At 40.7% G+C, this 10,644-nt stretch overlaps 1 pseudogene; it reads right to left on the reverse strand.

Moving 5' to 3' along the window:
• Positions 1 to 1,599: 1,599 nt before the first annotated feature.
• On the reverse strand, positions 1,600 to 10,400 carry LOC113616527 (RAD52 motif-containing protein 1-like; annotated as a pseudogene).
• Between the last annotated feature and the right edge of the window lie 244 nt (positions 10,401 to 10,644).

Here is a 10,644-nt window from a genome sequence, read left to right on the forward strand (position 1 = left end):
GTAGTTGTGGTTGCGGGCTCTAGAGGGCAGGCTCAGTAGTTGCATCGTACGGGCTTTTTGCTCCGCGGCATGTGGAATCTTCCCAGACGTGGGCTCAAACCCGTGTCCCCTGCATTGGCAGGCGAATTCTTAACCACTGCGTCACCAGGGAAGTCCCTGGTTAGCAACTGTTCACGGAGATAATACTATATGACCTCCCACTATATTATGAGTTTTAGGCTTCAGTTTTTCTTTTTACTGTAAGTGGTTTGACAGGAATCATCTTAGCCAATTCATCCCCAGACATTGTCCTCCAGGATACATACTATGTAGTAGCACACTTCCATGACCTAATATCCATGGGAGCAGGCTTCACTATTAGAGGAGGCTTCCTACACTGATTCCCACTATTCTCAGGTTATACAGTTAACTCAGCATGAGCAAAAATTCACTTCACAAGTATATTTGTAGTAGTAAATATGACTTCCTGCAGCACTTTCTTGGCCTCTCAGGGATGTCACTACGTTAGTCTGAGTACCCTGAGGCACACACAACATGAAGTATTTTGTCTTTAGGCATATTCATCTCAGTAGCAGCGGTAATGCTAATAATCTTCATACTTTGAAAAGCTTTTGCGTCTAAACAAGAAGTATTAGCAGTGGAAACTGCTACTCCTAACCTAGAATGGTTACAACCAGTGCCCTACATCATATCCTATGTTTCAAGATCCTACCTATGTAAATGTAAAATAAGGAAGGACTCAAGTCCTTTTCAACCAGTTTCAAGCCAACACAATAACAGTTATCTCTTTCTCAATAAATGAGATAAAAGTAAAAAGTGATGTAGCTTTGTCAAAGTTAAATCATAGGCTAAAATCCTGTATATCACTAAGGCATATCAATTTCATCTAGGCTCTCAAGACACAACATCATCGATTATGGAAGAACTTATACATTTTCATCATCACACAATAGTGATTTTTAAAATAAGTTCTCTAGTCCTCTATATTATTTCACTAATATTGACATCTAAACTAACTCATATATATACAGTAGATGCACAGGTAGAGAAAATGTGAACAATTTACCAGCCATTATTTTAGTCTTAGCTGCTCTATCATCATTGTGAATCCTTTACATGATACATGAAATCAATAACTCTTCCCAAACCATACAAACTATGGGTCAGTAATGATACTGAAGCTACAAGTACACAGATTATGAAGATTTAAATGTTGACGCCTCTGTAATCCCCACATCAGAGCTAAAACCAGGAGAATAATGACTAATAGAAGTCAACAACCAAGTAGTTAGAGATAGTCATTGAATATTAGTTAGTTTCATCTGAAATTGTTGTACACCCCTGAGCTGTTCCTTCTTAGGCCAAAAAAGAGCTGCTATCGCAGGACGCCTAAATTAAAGAGTCCTAATACCAACAGGACCAGGCCTATGTTGTGAAAAAGTTATTCCACCACCCCTACAGAATTTGTTCTTGTCATTGTTCACATTTGAGCCATTCTAATGGGTGTCTCCAGCAGCCCGGTGGTGGAGGGGGGTTGGGAAAGATGCAGAGCTTCCCGAGGGAACCACAGGACCTGGCATTCTGGGAAATTCAAAAGTGTTAGTCCAGTCCTGGCAATCTGAACTCTTCCTCCTCAAAGCTGAAGTCTGAGAGACATTCTTCCTCCCTTGGCCACACGGCTGACAAGAAAAGTAGCTGACCTGCAAAATGAGCACCAGTAAGGGTGGTGGGAGGGGAACACACCTTACAATTATGCTAAAATGTTGCCATTTCCTCCAAACTCTCAGTATTCACGTCTCATTATTCATTCACCACTGTATTATTAGCGGGTCACCACTGAATCAGGGGTGACTCCAGAACTTCTGTAGGAGGGGTTTGGGGCAGGTGAGCAATTCATTCTGGGAAACAGAGTCTAAAACCAAGTGAATGGCCCTTTACATTAGCATGGGAAAACTTCCCCCATCCCATCTTGTCTCAACAGAGCCATTAATCTAGAAAAAACTACAGTTTCACTTTTCAGAGGTCTACCATGTGTGCACACATAGAGAAGATACTTAGAATGTTAAAGTCACCATGTTAAGTAATTTTCTTGAAATACTGGAACTAGCACACAGTTTACTTGCTTCACAGTCCTTTTCATAATCTATTTAACTTTACTCCTTTTTAATTGTCTGGTACACCTTTAACACCTAAACTCCAAGAGAGAAGGAGCTTCATCTTATTTCCAGTGCCTAGCACATAATGGTGTCTAAATGGAACTGATTCCAAGATTGGCCTCATTTAGGAGTGGATCTGTTGTTATAATCAGGTTTCCAAAATCTTTAGTATCAATACGGAATCCTTTCCTCTCACATTTCACAAGAAGCTAGACTTCTAAAAGCCCAAACATGGATACGTTTCAAGTTTCCTTGACTGATTTAAATTGAATTAAAATTAAAATAATTATTTTGTACAGGAAAAACTTTCAAATTTTTTTCATTTTTCAGAACATAACCACCTTTTCTTTCTCTACTTTCGTCCCTTCAAAACAAGCTTTGCAACATTGGGGTAAGTTAAATAATCAGAAATCTAGCCCTAAATTAAGCTCTCAATTACATGAAACACATTTTTTGCTCCTTTTAAATAAAAATCCTATATGCAGTACATTAATGTTTTCTTCCGAAATTACGTTGACAACTTAATCCCTAATTCGAGGCATGCATATAACTGGTTTACAGAAAGGTTCTTTGGCAAATTATTTAACACAAGATATATATGAGATGCTGAGATCTGGGTAATATACCTTACTTGAAAGGCATGAATAGTTTTTATGTAGTGTAACATACTCACAGTGTAGCATAATCACACTTAAGACCATAGTTACTTTGTTCCCAAATACCTGCAATTCTATTTGAGGGAAGTTCTAAAAGGCCTGTGTCTTCTCCTGTGTCCACTACTGTAGACGTACACTGATGACCTTCAATCCTGCTCTCCAAACTTCAAATAAGACGCCAGAGACAAGGCTCGGGACTTGGAAAAGTCCTAGGAATTCCCTGCCTCAAAAGCAGTTTCAGAGTTTCTTTTCCTAAGGAAGACAGAACTGAATAGATATGCTGAAGTCTTCCAAATCCTGCTGGTTGTTTTGAATTATGGCTCCACTGGCTGTGTACCCCTTGAGCTTTTATCTCCACACACTTGAATTAAACCCTGTAGTTCCTCTTCGGTTCCAGCATCTGTGACCTCTTCACAGGGTCTAGATGCCACACCTCTTTTACCACTTTCTGAAATCAAGTTAACAAGGATCAATCCAGAAGCTTTCTTGTTCTAAAACTTCCTGTATACAATGGTAGCACCCAATAATTAGATATTCTTTTGACTTCTAAAAGCAGAAAATAAGAGCATTCTCCTAGAAGTTCCCTCATCTGACACTTCAGTTTTTATCATAATTATTTGTGAAAAAATATATAAGATGTAACAACTTTGGTTCAAAAACTTTATGATCTTAGAAATAAGAACTAAGGAATAATGACATAGAAATTAAAAGCTGTGGAAACAAAAATGTTCAATCACAATACAATTATATAAGAAGGCATTAGGTGGGGGTCAAAGAGAGTTCAAACCTGGGATAGATACAACCGGACTATAATAGATACTTCACATTAGAAGCAAGGCAAGTGCCTACTCCTTCGGACCAAAATTCTACCAAATACAATGAACAAAGCTTTGCAGACACAGACAGACAGAGAGAGCATTTGAACCCTGTACTGGCAGAGACTGGCCCATGTACCATTTGGACAATACAGCTTTCCTCAAGGCAAGCTAGAGCCACCAGGCTTTTTGGTCCAAGGAGTTTTGGATACATATAAGGAGTACCTTGGCTTATTAGGCACAAACAACCCAGGCGTTTAGTTTGGTTCTTAAAGGTTGTTAACAATAGTTGACAGCTGATGGAGATTCTGACTGATGACCAGGGAAGTCAAACTTCACTGGAAGGACTGCCCAGGCTGGAAGACCAAGACCAATCCAGGGTCAACTCTTACAAGCAAATAAGGTCTCTGGCAACTTAGCGAGGATTTCTCAGTCTCTAAGCCTGCAGGGCTGTGAAGCAGGGGAGCAATTCTGTTCCGGGAATCTACTAATAATAATGTGTCCTTTGGGCACAGCCTGTGACAGTCTCACTGCTGTATAACTCGATAGGGAACACAATCAATGCTATTCAATAGCATGACCAGTTTCAAGGCTCACAAAAATGTAGCCGATTATTATATAAGAATCATATTCACCCAATATATCAGAAATGAAAACTGAAATTAAACTGATTCCAAAAACATAATTTAATAAACTCTTCAACAAGAAAACAACAGTAATAATAATAGTCAATATATTTTGTCTGCTTACTATATTTCAGGAATAGTTCTAAGCTTTTTACATTCATTATCCCATTTACTCTTACAATATCCCCCATTTGGTGGTAAGCTGAATTACTAACCCTATTTGCAGATAAGGAAATTGCAGCTTAGAGATATTAAATACCTTCCAATGTCTCTGGCTGGAAAAACCTAAAATTGCAACAACAACAACAACAAAATCTAAGAGACAAAGTTAGAACTTAAACACAGGTGTCCAAGGCTTATAATGACTACACTATTCTGTATGATAAGCAAGCAATTGAGGAAGAAGTGGATCAAACACTTTCTGTATGAACTGAGGCAAGTCATTCTACATCTAAACACTGGGAACAATAATATTTGCTGTCATTTTTCTCATAAATGACACAAAGAACAAATTTAAGACTCCTGCTGTGAAAGCATCTGGTGATTGAAAGAATATGTAATGTTGTAGATAAACATTATTTTCATCCAATTAACTTTTCAAATAAGTTTATTTGCTCACTGAAACTGAAGCACTTCAACGACAATCAAAAAGATCTTACCTAAAACCACAATCAGCAGTTTCTGGATGCATCTGTCATAGCTTTCTGAATAGCAAGCTTCTGGGTTACCTTCCTTTACATAAGGAATGATAATAACCCTAAATCCAACCAAAACAGATGAATTTAAAATGCCTATATGAATAACTGATTTCTAGGTTATATGTTTAAAACTAAAAATGCATCTGTGATTCTTAGATCATTATCTTAGTGATTAAGGGCAGGCAGAACACTGGGGTACAGGTGAATGTCTCTGTTGCAGGTATACCCTGGCATGGCACATTTTACTGTTCAGATCTATTCTGGAAGTTCCTAAAATACTAGACAGGAAATGCAAACCAAAACCGTGGCACAAATCTCATATTACTCACAGATTTCAAATGGACAAGCTGAGGCTACACTGCTACAGACCCTGCTCTCGTGTGCGTAAAGGGCTGGATTCATACAGTGAGATAGATTTGGTGGTAGTGCAGATGATCGGGCCTCTCCTCAACCATCACCCGCTCAGGCGAATGGTGGAGGCTCCTCCACACCATTCGCTAACAGCCCTGCCTCTGACTTAAAACCCTAAGCCCAAGTGCCTTGAATTCTAGGAAAAAACTCAGTACCAATCGGAATCCCCTTTCTAGGGATCTACATTTACTCTTTATGCTCAGGCCCTTCTATAGGAGGCAAAGGACTGAACATTTACACATGAGTTTATTTCAATCTTCAGACAATGATTTTGTTGGGATAACTGTAGGCCAGAAGACATGTGTATCTGAAGGACTATTTTAGTACAAAACAAATTATTAACCAAAAAAAAAACAAAACAACTAACTAATTTTCCCTCCTCCTAAGCTTCTTGGCAGGCAGTCAGTTCTAAAATTCTAAAGTTTAAGGTGCTGTCAGGTATTGCCTAAGACAAAAACCTATATTGTCGAGCAGACAAATTCTGCCCAGGGCTTTAGTTGCTTAGAAAAGATGATGATGTATCTGAAAAGTAGAGTTTCAGAAAGAAAGGAAAAAAGAGAAATCCCACTCCCTCACCTCCCCACACACACACATACTGGAAAACAGACCTTCTTCCAACTTATCAAAGTTTCCTCAACCATGTCAACTCTGGGACTCCTGCACTCGTGGGAGGTCAACACCACCTCTAAAGCACAGAAGAACTTCAGGCTTTGCTTCTGAAGTGGTGTCACAATATCTGTATTTTCCCTTTCTTCAAGGTTAGAAAGATCCTGAAGCTATTAGGACTTCAACATATTCTGTTGTTAGAAATAAAAACTAAACTCCAGCTATCCCAGGTAATAGTTTAAGTATGCTATAGCTTCAAAATCAACTGAGACTTGCAGATAAATGAATAGATATGGACAACTATTTTTTATTATATGCCATACAAATACTGGAGAAAATTATGGACACCACCATCCAAGTCATTGAGATTATCACTAATTCTAGGTGGCAGGCCAATGCTCAGATACTTCCATGTGGAAACCTCGCACATCTCCTCCCCACAGCCCTGTTCTATACTTCTCTCTAAAGTCTTGGAGTTCAATGTTGAAAAGAGTCTGGTTAGTCAAAGAAAAACTACAGAGTTTACCTTGATGATCCTTTTTGACCACTCATGGAAACCAAAGTAGTAATTTGCCAATTCTTGGCATCTGGAGCTGTTTAGGGCAAGGGTATTATGTTGAACCACCTTATGTCTGGTGCCGAGATGAACCTAAAGACATAAAAGACCTAAAAATATCACTACCCTACATAGAGATTTATTTTGGATACACCTGAGATTTATCAATACCAATTTCATAGAGTGGTTGTGAAGATTAAGTAGGACATTTTAAGCAATGAGTTCACAGTGAGCCCTAAATAAATGTTATTTATTATTTTTAAGTCAGTACTTTTCTGCATCATTTCCAGGGCCCCTGATTAACCGGAAGGTTCCCTGACCTCTGGTGGTGAAAGTGATGATGAAAGGAACCAAGGAAGCCCAGCAGAAGCCTATTATGGGCCTGGGGGTAAGCAAAGGAAGTGAACTCTTTTAGTCGTCTCATCCTGTAGCTCCTGCTTGAGAATATGACCTGAAGAGGAGATAAGATGGACCTGCCACTGAATTAGGACCTAAACCTGTAGCACCCCCTCCCCAAGTTACTAACTCCTGTTAGAAGACGGAATACATATACCTCTATAAATGCAAAAAAGCAATCAAAAGAATTAGAGATTCATCTGCATTAACAAGCTTCTTTGAGAGTGCAAATATTTCCAGTCTTAACTCTCTAAAGAACTTACACATTACTGTGGATTTTTTACATCACTAGTTCTTTCTTAAATGTCTATTTCCATTTTGAATAGGGTGTAGCATATTAATATAGTCAAAAAATTCAAATAACACAAATAAAGTCAAAGCATTGTTAATTCTTTATTGATTTGTTTGTGCATCTTCCTCTGTCACTAGTTTATGAGCTCCTTAAGTGCTTGAAGGAACCATATATTATTCTTCCCTTGTTAACAAGAAACAAGCATAGATCTTGGCATATAATAGGGGAGTGATGGTCTGTTGACTGAGTGAAGGAATGAGTACATAAGAAAATAAAATTACTTTCTCCAACTGAAGCTGCCTGCTGGGAAGGAGAAATGAAGACTAATTTTTAAATATTGAGCGTCACATGGGAGGCTAGGCCCTGTACGGTGAGTCATAATGGAGCTGTCCTGGACAATTAGGAAGCTTCAGAAGGGCTCTGAGCCCCTGGGTAGTAGAGACAGTTCACATCTGGGATAACCTTGCCACAGCTCTTGCTGGAAAACATTTCCCTTCCTGCTACTGAGAAAAACTCAGATTCATTAGGCCTTTCCTTCATTTTATTTTAAAATGTTATTCTCTTTTCTGTATTTATAAAAAGCACAGGGGAAAATAGATAAGTATGTATACCTGCCAATGAATAAAATAACACATAATTGGAACTTCCATGCGGGTGCAGTGATTAAGACTCCGTGGTCCCAATGCAGGGGGCCTGGGTTTGATCCCTGGTCAGGGAACTAGGTCTCACATGCATGCTGCAACTAAGAGTTCTCACGCCACATTTATGGAGCCTGCGAGCCACAACTAAAGGAGCTTGCCTGATGCAACTGGGGAGCCCAGATGCCACAACTGGGGAGCCCTTGAGCCGCAACTAAGGAGCCCATCTGCTGCAACTGAGCCCCTGTGCAAACAAATAAATAAATAAAATTGAAAAAGAACGCATAAGTAAACTAGGAAACAATTTCAGGGGTATGGGTAGTAAACTGAGGCTCTGAATTAAATAAGGAAATCTAATACAAATGCCCTTTCCTATCAACTCTATAGTGACTTGTAGAACATTTTCTTCATTACTCTATCAGTGACGGGCTTTATGCTGTGAAAATCTCACAATCTACGCTTATGGAATGGTCTTAATGTCCAATATAAGAAAAGAACTCATTACTCACAACTGATACCAAGTAACTGTTTCACAATCTTTCCAGGATCATCTGTAATATCTGAGTGGTTATGTGAAATGGTCGCAGGGTCTGCAAATTAAAGAATGTCTGACACAAAATCATTTCAATCCCAGGGAGTACAGCCAGGATTGAAGAGGGTGTTAAACAGGGTACAGAAGTGGGAGGTAGTGTACCTGGAGTCCCATCTGAGGAGAGTTCTCAGATTCAATAAAGGTGAAATCAGTGAGTAAAGAAATATGGGTGAGAAGAGGCAGCAAGGTCAGTAGGAAGTAGCCAGAGCAAGAAGCCAATCCGAGAAGACACACAATTATAAAGGGAAAGGTCTGGGAAACCTAAGCCTCACTCACTTATTCAGAGGAATTGAAAAGGTCCTTAACATAATGAAATGTTAATCTGGGAAAGTAAAATTGGATGGCATGTTCATATGGAATAAGGTTTCTACAATGCATTAAAGAATATTTTAACCATTTTCTGGAATCTGAAGGGAGTTTTGAATAGGCAGTTTGAGAACGATGATGATGAAGCCTCCCTTATGTTACATCTGACAAAAGTTTGTCAAGCTCGGGACTTCCCCGGTGGCACAGTGGTTAAGAGTCCGCCTGCCAGTGCAGGGGATACGGGTTCGATCCCTGGTCCAGGAAAATCCCACATGCCGCAGAGCAACTAAGCCCGTGTGCCACAACTACTGAGCCTGTGCTTTAGAGCCTGTGAGACACAACTACTGAAATCCGTGTGCCTAGAACCCGTGCTCCGCAAGAAGAGAAGCTGTCGCGATGAGAAGCCTACGCATGACAACGAAGAGCAACCCCCGCTCTCCGCAAATAGAGAAAGCCAGCACGCAGCAACAAGATCCAACGCAGCCAGAAATAAATAATTAATTAATTAACTAATTTTAAAAAATTGTCACCCTCACACATTTAAAATCCACATAAAAGTAAATATAAGGAAGACTCTTGTGAGTATTTCTTAAATTAAGGGGCAGCATAAAATGACATGGGGTTTAACATCAGTTAAGTTTGGGTTTGCCCTCTAGTTTCCACATTTACTGTCATGAACCTTAAGTAAGTCACTTAACCATCCTGAGTTCGAGTTTCTTCATCTAACAAAAAAGAAACAACTGTGGAACTGGGAGATCAGTGGAGCAGTGCATCTGAGTGTATTCTGTACACCACAGTGCTGTACAAACGGTGGCCTTTCCACCCTCGCCCCCCGCTCCGGGATCTTAGTTCCCAGACCTAGGACTGAATCTGGGCCCTTAGCAGTGAAAGTGCAGAGTCCTAACCACTGGACCGCCAGGGAATTCCCGATGGCCTATTAGTTTTAAATTCAGCACTTCATCCCAGTAGAGCGAAGAATTCCACATTTGGACCCACCTTCACTGGAGATGTGTGAAAAAGCTGCTTCTGGTCGCATGCCTTTTGGGCTCTGTGGGCATCCCTTGATGAATAAAACTTGATGATGGCATAGAACCCAGGACCACCCACTGCTGTGTTTGGGAAGACTCGGACCGAATACAGAACACAAAACTGTGAGAAGACTGTGAACAGAGAATGCTGTAGGGTGGTCCCACGCTAAGTAAGTGCAGGAAATTTCAGGCCCAGGAAACCAAACCGCCCATTCCCTTATACTCCCTCAGCCCTTTGCCACAGGTAACTGTGCTGAGGCTGCAACTCCACACACTTCTCATTTCATGAACAAGTTTCCCTCTGAAATCCTAAGCTTCGAGAAGCATTAGGAGGCAATGCCTTTTGTTGGGGACTAACTCTCAAAAATCTATGGGGGTGAGCTGACTGCTCAGGTCGGCTCTAGAACTAAGAATCCTCTCAGCGGAGACCACAGGCAAATGAGGTACTGAAGCAGTACCCCGGGGTGCCCAGTTACTGGGGCGCGGGGCGGCTTCCTCCACCCAGCCCTCCACTCCGGCTCGTCTCACTTGCAAGGTCTCCGCCGTAGGTCCAGAGCTCAGCTCCCACACCAGCAAGGTTTTGTCACCCCCGATGGGAACCGCAAAAAGTACCAACTGCACCATCCCACAGTCACCGCACGTGCGCTGCTCGGGGCGCAAGCGGACTGCTCCAGGAAACGCGAGCCTGCGCTATTTAAAAAGTTAGTGCCAATAAATCTAATATATAGAAAAATAGTTGAAAGCCCCTGAGTGTCTGTGGATAGAAAAGCTTGAGATTCAGAGCAAGTTCAGACCTGGACAGTCAAAGAATAAACTAGCTCTCCATTCCATTAGGAGGGCTAGGTAGCAGCTTCTGGTTATGGAACCA

Source organism: Aethalodelphis obliquidens, unplaced genomic scaffold (assembly GCF_003676395.1).
Source record: "Aethalodelphis obliquidens isolate GAN/ISIS:26980383/991018 unplaced genomic scaffold, ASM367639v1 scaffold148, whole genome shotgun sequence".
Classification (NCBI taxonomy): Eukaryota; Metazoa; Chordata; class Mammalia; order Artiodactyla; family Delphinidae; genus Aethalodelphis; species Aethalodelphis obliquidens.